The sequence below is a fragment of the Rhagoletis zephyria genome, unplaced genomic scaffold (genome assembly GCF_001687245.7).
Source record: "Rhagoletis zephyria isolate East Lansing unplaced genomic scaffold, Rhagoletis_zephyria_1.1 Rzeph_scaffold_00543, whole genome shotgun sequence".
Taxonomy (NCBI): domain Eukaryota; kingdom Metazoa; phylum Arthropoda; class Insecta; order Diptera; family Tephritidae; genus Rhagoletis; species Rhagoletis zephyria.
Window position 1 is genome coordinate 51,445 of NW_016157627.1, and position 13,279 is coordinate 64,723.

At 31.5% G+C, this 13,279-nt stretch overlaps 1 protein-coding gene across 2 annotated transcripts in view; it reads left to right on the top strand.

The window, feature by feature from the left end:
• Pde9 (phosphodiesterase 9) overlaps window positions 1–13,279 on the top strand; it is a 189,689-nt gene that overhangs the window by 49,239 nt on the left and 127,171 nt on the right. The gene's annotated exons all lie outside the window — the stretch shown is intronic.

Sequence of the window (13,279 nt, forward strand, 5' to 3'; positions counted from 1 at the left end):
AGGTATATGTAATTTTATAAGGACAAGCAGTTATAGAAAGATTTAGATCGTTTCGACGTATTTTCCAAATGTGCCTTCAATTAAGCTGTTTTTGAAATAAAAATTACGCTCAAGATCGCAGAATATTTTATCTTTAAAAGTTAGTTTATTCTGAAAGCACAGCTCTTGCTAAGGTATCAAATTATTCGTAATTATTTGTAGAATACAATACATACTTAAAAAGTTCTTAAAATTAAATGCTTCAAAATCTATATGCGATAAACCGAAAATTTTGAAAATTGTGAAATGTGGAGTTACAGACTTTGAGTTACTTGCTATTTCGTTACTTTTTAATGCACCCTTTTCTCACCTACTACATATGAAGTATACACATAAGTGATAAATGCCCATTAAATTTCAAGTCAGAATATGGTGTGCTTCAAAAGTTATGACATAATTAATTGTGCCCCTCTTAAAATTTGCATACAAATTTCACTTGTTTTCATTATTTTTTTAATTTAAACACCTATATTTCAAAAGTTATGCAGCAAATTGATCCAAATCTTTTTTGAGGCTTCAAGTATAAGTCAATGAATTATATCCAAAAGCAACCAGCTTGATTTAGTTTACAACAGTGAAAATAAAGATAAATAACACAAAGGTTACCTGTTTTTTAGATTTGCCCATATGCATCTTTAAGCGCTGTGTGCAAAAAACTTTAAACCAATTTTCCACCGCGGCATATATTTGAAATTTGTCAATGAAAAGATAGTACATATCTATATATGTATCAGCTTAAAACCCTTACCACTAACAATAGCTCAATATTAAAAATTTTACGCGAAGGTATATTTTTAAAATTTGTCAGTTATATGAATGTACGATATGTAAACCTAGATCTAAAGTGAATTAACTCAAAAATCTGATCCGGATATATAACTGCTTATGGATCGTACAGGCTCAATGAAATTTATATAAAAACAGGTACAATAGCGTTTTTTTAGTTAGTGCATATAATCATGAAGAAAAATATTGCAAAATTTTCCACAAATTTCCCACTTTGGGAAATTTTTTAAATTTGTCAATAAATGGACAATCTATCAGCTTTAAACCTTGCAAGAAAGCATATCTCAGAATCTAAGTAAAACTAAGAAATTTCACTGAAGGGAAGTTTTTATTAAATCGGATGTTGGCACAGCACATCCTTGACCCAAAACGTTTTTAAAATAAACGAAAGTTTGCAGTTCACATGCAAACCCAAGAGAAAATTTTCTTAAAATGTTTGGTTTGCACATTTAAACAGCAAAAAAGTTTGACCATAAAAAATAATCTGTGGTTTTCTGAAAGTTATTAAATTTATTTTCTAAAGGAATTTTTATTGTGTCTTTTTTTCAAAACATTTACGTGAAAGCAAATATTACAGAAGAATTTTTCTTCGCAAGATTGAAATTTCCCTTTAAAGGAACATTTTTGTTTAAAGTGGAAAATTTTGAAAATGTTTATTTGTAGCCAAATTTGGTGCAGATACAAAGCTTACTGGGTTAAAAATTATAAATATTTGAAGGTCAGGAATTTTCAGTGGCTTTCCAGTTTTGTGTCGGAATTTTATCGATGGTTATAATTTGCGTAAAGAAATCGTAACGTCGAATTTCAAATGTTGAAAATAGTTTTCCGAAACATTTCCACGCTCATATGACCCAAATTAGCGTAATTACAGTGGTTTAAATGCAGCTGGCGCCTGCGGGTAGGCTACATGTTACGCAAATTTTCGTTAAACTGAGTGCTTCAGCATTTGCAAATTGAGCTGAATTCAATTTTATGTAAAATGTGGACTTTTTGCCACGTTTTACTAAATACATTAATATTTTATTGCACATGCAATGTATGATAAAGGTAACAAAATATTTGCATATGGTTAACCTAGTATTACTCATACGCAGTGGTGGTTGCGGCTTTCCACACGTATGTACATATCTTGACATATTCAAATTTCAACACAGTATTCTGTATGCATACATATGTACAAAAAATTAATTGTGTTATGGTTGATAAAACTGTATTGTAATTTAATGCTAGCTATTTATAGAATTTACCACAACACACACACATTCATATCTACATATAAAGATAATTAAGCGTGAACCAAGTATACATATTTGTACAAAAATATATATATTCGAACTATAAACCTACGTTTTTGATACAAATTGCATTGGTTTTGTAGCAATATAGCTTGTTAAAAATTGAAAAAGAACCAATCCAATATTTAGTACGTTCGCACCGATGTGCGCCACTTTAATCGAATTTCGCGTTAATTAATTAAGCGCTTAGTACACCAGCAGCCACACATGGACACATGTCTACGTATACCTATGTACATAAATATGTTTGCATGTATTTATATACATATGTATGTATGTATGTATGTATTTATATAAGTATGATGTCGTATGTTCATAAAACGTGTATTTATTTTAATGTCGGCGTATCTTTATTGTAAACACATATCCTCTTGTCTACCTTAGTTTGTGTATTTTGTGAAAATAAATAACAAACATGCAATTACTTAAAACGCATACATACATATGTAGCTTGCGAAGGATTGCTTGGTTTTTGCTCAGGTAAACTGCACTTCTTTGGGTAATAAATGTAATTAGATTTCAAAAGAAGTGAAAAGCATGAGGAGCTTCTTTTTATCCTAAAACAAAAATAAAAAAAAATTTAATTTTGCATAATATAACTAAAAATAAAAGAGTAATTTAATTAGTTGGATTATTTCTCAAAATGTTTATTCTTTTTTTAATAATCTGAAATTAAAAAAAAAAATCCATTTTAAACTACCCTTTTTAAATATTTGTTTGTATGTTTTTTTACGTTTTTTAGTTTAAATGTCAGAAATTCTTATTCCTTCAACAAAAAACTTATTTTATTAATATAATAAATTAAGCGATTTAATTTTTTTCCAAACTATTTTATTAAAAATAGTTTCAAACAAAAATATATTCAGTTTTTCGTAAATAGGTTTAGTTTCAAAACTTTTTATGTTTAATTTAAGCTAATTAAGAAAAAATTTATTTATATAAAATGAGCAATTCATGAGCATAAAAAAATTTATAATTAATTAAATGAAGTCAAATAAAACAAAATAAAACACTCTATAGAAATATTAAATTCTTTCTCAAAAAAATATTTAGAAACTGCGAAAAAACTTTGAATCAAAATATTTTAATTACATTTTTTTTTAACTAAAATTTGTTTGTTAATTTTTTTTTAAATGTTAGAAAAAAAATCAAAATTAGCGAGCATGCCTTTAAATTTTAAAATTATATAAAATTATAAAAAAGCTTTTGGAATTTTTTTATTTTTTTGGTTATTAAATTTTAACATAGTTTTGGTTTTATAACTTTTCCATATGAGAACCATCAGAAATTGAAAAATTTTTTATCTTGCCCAATAATTTTATTCTTCAAATTTTCTATCATCAGAAATTAGAAAATTTACATTTTCGCTCAACACATTGAAGTCATAAAATTTTAAGTTATTTTTTTTTGCTTTTCAATACATATGTGAACTGATTTACCATCAGAAATGTCAAAATTTAGATTCTTGCATAAAAAATTTGGTAAAAATACTTTAAGGCAGCATTTGCAAAATTTAGATTTTTGCACAAGAAAGTGTCATATATTTTTAAGTTTTAAATTATTCAATTGGTTTAATATTAGATTGTTATGATGTTTAATAAAAATGTTGGTCATAAATTTTTTTTGTTAAATTTTTCAACTAGGTCACCATAAAAAATTGGAAATTCTCGATTTTCACACAAAATTTTAAGTCATAAATGTTCAACACAATTTCTGCTTATTATTATATTTTCTCCGGACTTAATACCAAAAATTTGAAATCTTTAATTTTGCACAAAAATTGAGTTTTAATATTTTTTCTTTTCAAATAGTTGAGTAAAAAATTGTATCAAATTGTGCTCAGACTCCATTTTTCCACTGATGAAGTGAGCTCTAACTCAAAAATGTGTACTGAAAACTGATGCTCATTCATGCTTTTTTGTCTGTAAATTCAAAACGAAAAAAATAAATAAAAAATTATAAACAAAATCATGTTTAAAAAGTTTTACAATGTAATTTTATATTTTTTTTTTTAAGAGAAATCTAATAATTTTAATTTTAATTCAAAAAATGGAACAGAAAAAGCAAAATTAAGCGTTTCTTTAATATACATAAATATGTGTAAGAAAACTGCTGCCAGTTAATATACTTAAATTTTTCTATAATCTCAAAAAACTAAACTTTGTTTCGTACTGATTTGCTTTTAAATTTTTTATTCATCCGGCCTTTTAGTCTACGGCGATTCCCAAACAGCTCTCGAAGTAATTCGCTTAGATTTTAGATTGCCAATAATTAAGGATACGCGAGCGCCAAAAAGTGTTGATCCTATCAAACCCAAACTTTTGATGTCTCGAGGCGTTCAAGCCAATAAAAGTCCTCCTGCTGACCTTCCGGCGTGGTTTCTTGACATATGTACATACCTTTCTACATTTTCACTATCACCTCCATCGCCCACTGTTCCCATCTCGCCTTTGATTATAAAAAATTAATGCTCCCACTGCTGCTCAAATGTTAAGCGAAGCTTAAAATCTTATCCTCTTAGTTGTCCTTGTGCAGCAGCTGTTTGCGGACGCAACGACACACAAATGATTTACATAATCGCACGTCAATAGCCTGCCTGAACTCATGGCAAAAAAAAAAATTAAGAAGGGGTAGGCGGAACGCTAGAGGGAGAGGCAGTTGCTGGCCATAGGAGCGTTGAGTGAAAAGATATTTTAATGAAAAACACAGCTGGTAGTTGCGTTAATTGATTTATTTACCTGCAAATGATGCCAATGCCAAAAACCAATACCACACAATTGCATCGCCATGCCGATGAGCGAGTACACACACATATGCATAAGTGCAGTGGAGCCTTTTGGTTCTTAAGCAGAACACGAGCGTCAAGCAATAAAAACGTTGGCGCTGCCGGAAATCGAGAGGCGCCAAAAATAAATAAATGCAATTGAATATGCGAATAAATATTTTTCTTGGCCATTGCCTGGAGTGGAGAAATACTCAAATCTCAATTCAGTTGATTGGATGCAAATGGATGAAATACGTGGATTTCCATATTTTCATTATTTATGATTTTCTCGCATTGAGTGTGCCTATTTGAGCAACGATAAATCGATAAGAAAGATGAAGAATTTGTTTGATATCGAAAAGTTCAGGTTGAATAATAAAAAAAATGTGAATATATTTTGCACAAAAAAAAAATAACTGGAATGAAATAAAATATAATAAAATTAAAAATAGGTGGATAAGGCAAAAGGAGCGGGGTAGAGGGAAAGAGAATAAATAATTTAAAATCCATATAAATAAAATAAAATAATACAACACAAAATAAATTACTTAAATTTTATTTATAAAATAATATATAACAAAAAAAAAATAGAAAATAAAATAATTAAATAAAAAGTAAATTAAAAAAATTAATGAAATAAAAATTAGAAAATTAAAAAAAAATTAAATCAAAAAATTAATCAAAAAATTAATTAAACAAATTAATATAAAACAATGTGGAAAAAAATCAAGAAAAACGCCTTATTTTGACCAGTTTTGGCAATATTTCTTTTGTTTATTTAATGTTATTTTTTTTTTACTTCTAGCCCTATATGTATCTATATAATCAACTGCATATAAACCGCATTTCAAACTTTGTATCCGAAGTTGTTGCTGTTTTCTTCCAAATAAAAATAAATTGTGTTTATTCGCTATATGGAGGCAAATGCGACAAATAAAAATTCTAAAAATCAAGGGTAACTTTTATTTTTTTGTGTAAGTTTTTAAAGCACCTATTATGTCTGCCACCAGTGTAAGTTAACAAAATAAAAACAAAATGTTAAAAATAAAATGTTAAAAGTAAAAATATAGTAATATATTCAAATGAAGCAAAGTAAAATGCTGTGCAAGAAAAAATTTAAGTAATACAAAAAAATACAAATTAAAAACAATAAAATAAATATGCAAAGAAAATGATTTTTTTTTGCAATAAGATAAAAGCTTTAAAATTGTTTATATCGAAACCATATACTTTTTTAATTTTATAAAAATTTTTTTACTCCAAAATGCTAACTAAAAAAATTGGATAAAAAATCAAACGATTTAAATAATAAAACAATAAATCAGAACTTTTGGAGGTTTTTTTAATAAAAAATATCACAAATACATTTTTAGGTTGTAATCTTTTTTCACCATTATACCTATTTAGGGGGAAAAAAAATAATTTTATTGTATTTAAAAAATATGCTAAACGTTTCGAGCCCTAACCGCCAAAATAACGTAAGCGACATTTTTTTCAAAATTTTATTTTTGATGCAGAAATATTCCTCGGGCATCTAGATGTGTTTCTGCATCGAAAAGAAAATTTTGAAAAAAATGGGGCTTACGTTATTTTGGCGGTTAGGGCTCTGTTTGAGTACTGGTTGGCTATCAAAAAGTAATAATAAAACAATAAGAACTGTTTTCTCGAGTAGTTTTTAAAATATATCTGCCTTTAAATACAAATTGTGTTCTCAAAAATTGTGTTTGAGGGGCAGATAAATTTTAAAAGCTACTTGAGAAAATAGCCAGAAATATTTAAAACAAGTTTTGAGCATTCGAAAAATTCCAAAAATATATAGATACATAAAACAAAAGTACATTAGGGTACACCACTCATATGATAGAAGAGTTTAAGCTTGAAAGCATAAAAATGTTTAAAGCTTTTAGCAGCGAAATCACAGTAATGAGAAGTCTTAAAATATGATAAATTTTATAACTCCGGTTTAAAAACTGCAATTTTTATTTCGATGACGCACCCTTATGTACATATATTAAAGTTTTGAAAGTCCTCATCCATAAAAGTGAGCTTAAGCTCATGACTAAATTTTTGCGCTGATGGAGTGAGCTCAAGCTCAAGAATTTGCACTGAAAATCCAGCCGGAGCTTAAGTTCACTTCTTATGCAAGAGACCCAATATGTTGTAAATTCTAGCGTCATCAAAATTTTTAAATATTCGGCATTTAGATAGTTTTCAACCATCCAAAAAGATTGTAGGATAGATAGATGACAACTAAGTATACTAATTATATTTCTAAATTAAAGATGTCTCAAATACTTTTCCCTTGACACCCATATTGTTATATTTAGTTTATTTTATCAGTTAAATTAAAATAAATATTTCAAACAGGTGGCAACCCTCCTCAAAAATATTTTCCACAGTACACTTTCTTAAACCTCTTTAGTTTGATATCCACATTGCAATACTCAATTTATCTTATCAATTTATTTAAATACAATTTTTCAGACAGTTGGCAACCCGCCTCAAAAATATTTTTCACAGTAAACTTTCTTAAACCCTTTTAGTTTTACATCCACATTGCAGCATTTAATTTATCTTATAAATTAAATTAAATAAAATTTTTCAAACAGGAGGTAATCCTTCCCAAACATTTTCGGCTGTGAACCTTCTAAAACTTCTTTAGTTTGATAATCATAATGTGATACTTCGTTTATATTATCAATTCAATTAAACAAATTTTTTCAACAGGTGGCAACCCTCCTCAGCAACATTTTCCATATTGCAACATACATCCATGACATCCATATTGCAATATTTAATTTTTCTTGTCAATTTACTTAAACTCAAAATTTCAAAATAAATTTGTTTCGTTTGTTTGTCTGGGTATTATAGTGCAAAAACAAAAAAGATAATATTCCATCAAAAAACGAACTTAACAGTTATATATATGAATATAGTTATAATGTCCTGTATTTTCCAAATGTTTTAACCGATTGTAATAAAATATAACAACCTTCTCTGTGTACTTCCCGAAAATTTTTCAAATTTCGTTTAAATTATTTTATTTATTGCATGTACATATTAATAAAAAAAACAATTCATCTCAAAAGCTCCTAAAACTTTTAAAATGATTTTTNCAATTTCGTTTAAATTATTTTATTTATTGCATGTACATATTAATAAAAAAAAACAATTCATCTCAAAAGCTCCTAAAACTTTTAAAATGATTTTTGAAAAATATTATTTTCAAAAATTAGTTCAGGAATAATTATTAAAAAATTGCAAATTATAGTTGCAGTCAGGTGAAAACTTTTTGAACCTTTTTATCAAAAAAATATATACATATGTCTATACTGTGCACATAATGACATATATATGTAAAAAATTACAAATAAGTATTACAAAAAAAATATAAGAATTACTTAAATTTTTGTAGATTGCAAAAAATAAATTTTTTTAATTTTACTTACTTACAAATTACTTTTGTTAATTAAAAAATTCAATTTAATACTCATGCGCTTAAGAGGAACTTCATACTGAAAAAATCCTTTTTAGGTGTTTGAGAAAAGTACTTTGAAATTTTCGCACCTTATTTCAACAATTTCGATTGTTTGTTAAAAACCGCTGCTTGTCTGCCTGCTGACCTAATTTAATACGAAAATTAAATACATATTATTGCACAATCTTTAAGAACACACTTATCATCTACGTTATCTACACCACCACAGCCTCGTGCTCGCACATCAATTAACTCATCCTTACATGCTTGTGTCGAACTATGTATGTATATACACTAGGCGGAAAATGAAAGTACAGCTTGGTCTAATAAATATAGTTCATTCTATAATATAAACCATAAAAGCAAAGTTTCACACGCTATATAAAGTTACAAAAAAAAAAAAAAAAAAATCATTAAAATTTTAAACTTTTTATTCAGAATTTCTAGTATACAGTTTTGTAGCCCATTTAATTTTAGTCTAATAAAGTGCAAGTTTCAAACGGCTAAAAGATCTCGTTGACTTTTGATATATATTTTTTTTTGGTGATGGCTTTTTGCGCTTATTCCATATAATCGTGAGTTTCTTATGAAATAAAATGCGGGAGACTGTTAGCAAAAAAATTTCAGAAACTCAATGCCAATTTTTGTGGGTTGCACTTTTTATATAAAAAAAAAAACGCAAAAGCAATATCAAAAAAAAAAACAAAATTTCAAAANGTATACAGTTTTGTAGCCCATTTAATTTTAGTCTAATAAAGTGCAAGTTTCAAACGGCTAAAAGATCTCGTTGACTTTTGATATATATTTTTTTTTGGTGATGGCTTTTTGCGCTTATTCCATATAATCGTGAGTTTCTTATGAAATAAAATGCGGGAGACTGTTAGCAAAAAAATTTCAGAAACTCAATGCCAATTTTTGTGGGTTGCACTTTTCATATAAAAAAAAAAAACGCAAAAGCAATATCAAAAAAAAAAACAAAATTTCAAAAATCAACGCGATTTTTTATCCGATTGGAACTTGCACTCCATCAGACCGAAATAGAATGGGCTACAAAATTGCAAACTCGAAAATTTTCTTGAAATTCTGAATGAAAAGTTAAAAATTGATGAAAATTTTTTCAATATTAGTGAATTTTATACAAAGTGTGGAATTTTGATTTATATTGTTTATATTATAGCATGAATTATATTTTCATAAATAATTACTGCAAACAAAGTAATTTTGAATATTATATTAGAACATGGTGCGCACTTTCATTCGTCACCTAGTGTATGTATACACTTCAATCATTGCGACTTTATCGCACAAGTCTTATGCCACCCTCATCAACATTCATCAAAAAAGTGTTTGCTACTTTCATTCGATAGACAAAAATCTCGCTATTCTATAGCCTTTTGAATTGCTCGCCCTCAGCAAGGACGGCTGAGTATCTACACATCAAGAAAAATTGCATTTGGGCTGCCATTGTCAATATTGTTATCTACACAATCCATTACGATCTTCATTTGCTGCTTAAATTCGACCTCAAGTGGGTAGTGAGTGATGATAATATGTATGTGTGTATGTGTGTTGGCCCATATATGTATGTATCTATGTACATGGATGTGAACAAAACTTTTGGCTGCGAAGGCACATTTTGCCATTCTCAGGTTGCTAGTTGAATTTGGCAGCCGTGTTTTGCTTGCTTTTTTTTTGCATTAAAAATTGGCAACTGACCATCTACTAACATCATGCTATCTGTGTATGTGTGTATCTGAATAACATGTCAGCCCTTCTAGCTTCCCTACATACATATATGTATAGCATTTATGCTACTGACATGCCATGTTTTGTGGTTATTTCTATTACTGCTGCTGCTGCCTTGACTGTTCTCTTGCCAGGATCTCCAGCCGTTTCAATGTTGTGAAAACATTTTCGCTGCCTTTGTATTTGAGTATGTATGTATATGTGTGTGTTCTTGCTCTTATCAGTTGATATTTTGTTGTTGACTTTTGCTGGTTGTTGCTTTGTTGCTAAACTACCTACTTACTTGTTTAGTTCTTGGTCGCTATTGTTTCTAAATACATACATATTCATTCATTTTGTTTGTTGTTGCTCGCTCATTTTGTTGAATGGTTTGCAGTTGTGGTTTTCCACCTCATGCAAACCTACAAAATTACTGATGGAGCTCAGAGGCAGAGAACTGGCAAGCAACCGCAGCCGCAACAATAACAAGAACAACTAGTAAAACAGTTCTAGAGCAATTGAGATATTTATGGACAACATTTTTAGGTAGATATTGTAAAACTATCCGGCTGGCGCTGCTTCAGGGCGTTTCACTAATGTATCAGCTCATTTTCAATGTTCGTGGATTTGCTTATTTGGACGCATGCGAATGTTAAGAAATTTTCCAAGAAATACGAAATTTTCCAAGTCCGAGTTCACCCTCCAATTCTGGGTACTAACTCATATGAACTATAAGCCTGAAAAATTCCACAGGATCGACGTTGATTCCTTGTAAAGATTTGATGTGATTTCATTTTCCCCCCTTTGTCGAACTCTAAANCACTATAGCCTGAAAAATTCCACAGGATCGACGTTGATTCTTTGTAAAGATTTGATGTGATTTCATTTTCCCCCCTTTGTCGAACTCTAAATTCGTTTGTCCTCATTTTGCTCACTCACGGTCTTTTGTATAGCATTGGCCATCTGTTGGTTCAATGCGTACAGCTTCTAATTACCTCTGTAGTACCACAAACTTTCTCAAACTGTTCTGCTTTGTCGTTCTTTCCCGGATTTTTACATCCGGAGTGAGAGATATAAGTCGCTCCCTGACTGTGGCTTGCTTATGGGCCCGAAGGACTGTCTGCAGAACACTTTGACCATACCCCTATTGTTGGCCAATTGTCGGTTCCTTTCTTCCTGCACTGAGTTTGTCTGCCACGGTTACCACAACTTTCCAATTTCGGCGATACCTGTCGTAGTTGCCGTGCATTTCTTCTAACTAAAATGCCCAGTTTTTTATGTATGTATGTATTTACAAAATGCTACCTCTGCCTGGCCTGCATGATCCTTTTTATTACGGCTTAGCAGTATTGAGTATTTTCTTCTTCATATTATCTCACCTTGCGAAGGTTATACTGCCTACAGTGCTGGCATGGAGTTGCTCCTCTTCAAGTGGAGTCCTCTTCATCCGCTGACTCGGCGAGCCTGCGGACGAGAAGGGCGTAGTACCCGGTCTTCCCGGTGTCGAGGACGTCGGGTTGGAGGTGCATACGTAGACGAGTTAGGTGTTGTAATAACCATGTTTGGCAGGTATTTGTCCCTGTAGCTGTTGAGACTATGACTCCACCTGGCTTCTCTCGTCAGCTCCACTCCCTCAATGCTATTTGGCGGCGATCGATCTCTTAGGACGATGTTGTTTTTTTGACAACATCGCTATGGAGAATTGTTGTACACGGCTTTGCGTTGAGCTTATTTGAACGGAAGTTCTACCTTTGCCTCGATGTGCGTGCTGTCTTACGCATCCGGCTCCATTCCCAGTTGGCATGTGCGAATAGCTATATGTAGATTTTTCACCACTACGTTTCGCTTGTTCCTGACCGGACGATCGCTTTGGGCGTTGCTAGCAGGGTTCCTTTAACGGCTCCCAGGTACTCGCGGTTAATCACTTCAGCACTTTGTTTTGAGTCAGAGATTTGCATATTCGTTCGTTTTATTGGCTCGTTGGTTTGATCACTGTATTTTGGAACTGGATCCTTCCACAGACTAAAGCATCAATTTATTTTTGGTGTAGCTTCGAATGTAGTTGAAGACAGTTGTAACTAACGGACCGTAGAGAGTTTCTGCCTTAGCCCACCATTCTTCTCGGATCACCTCTAACTAACTTCAAATCACCTCTGATAGAGAGTTAGTCAGTTTTCAGGAAGCTTCAAGGCTGAAAGATGTTCAGTTAGGCAAGGAAGGACACTAACGCGGTGGTTTATCCTTGTATGTGGTGATTTTTCTTTGGGTATTTATTTAACCACCTGCGTTGGAATTTCGATATTTAGGTATCAGGACAACACAGTCAAATGGAATAATCTCAGCACAAACTGAGAGCTGAGAAAGAGTAAGAAACAGTTGAGCACTTCTTCTGTAGCTAACCAGCTTTAGCTAAAAGCACAGCGGACTTTCTAGGTAGGCACTTACTTAGCTCTCTTACGGAACTATCCGGTGTATCAAAATGGGCATGCAAGGTCTAAGTGAGTTGGCCCTTGGACCGACTGTCATCAACTTAATCTAACCTAACATACCAGGCAACGATATAACTGACAACTTCACCAGGCAGAGCAAATGCGTTCTGCTGTTGACTTCATGAAGGGTATCAGGCATACCGCTAGCTATTCACAAGCGCATCATAAGAGAATTGATCCTTCAAATAGAGCTTACAAGGCAAGGAAGACGAGGTTTAGCTATAGCCGGGGCATCCTAATAGCACACATCGCCATCACGAGCGACGGGGGTCTCCACAACTGCTTTTTCCGACGTCCGAGATACGTAGAATAGCCTGGCACCTGCCACGTGAATTCTCAATACTTTGGGCAGGTGATAATTTTTCGAGTACCTGCTTCATTTCGTGAATTAGAGGTCGCGATAAATGCTTAGATACGCAGACTCCACATGCTGCTTTTTAGAAGCGGAATGCTGCGCACGGCCTAAAGCACGGATCTATGTAAGTGCCCCGGTTTCAACATCGACCGCTACTGTAACCTATTGACTTTCCACGATCTGTGTCGGTCTCGATGTCGTTGACTATGCGCTTAAGTGTTGCTATGTCCATAGGCTCTTAAGGTATGGTAGTACTCAGAGGCTGTAGTTCCAAAACGTTTATTCCCACGACATCCAGTAAGGATCCATTTATGGCAGTCTCTGGCTGCCACTTTAAAGGCACACAGT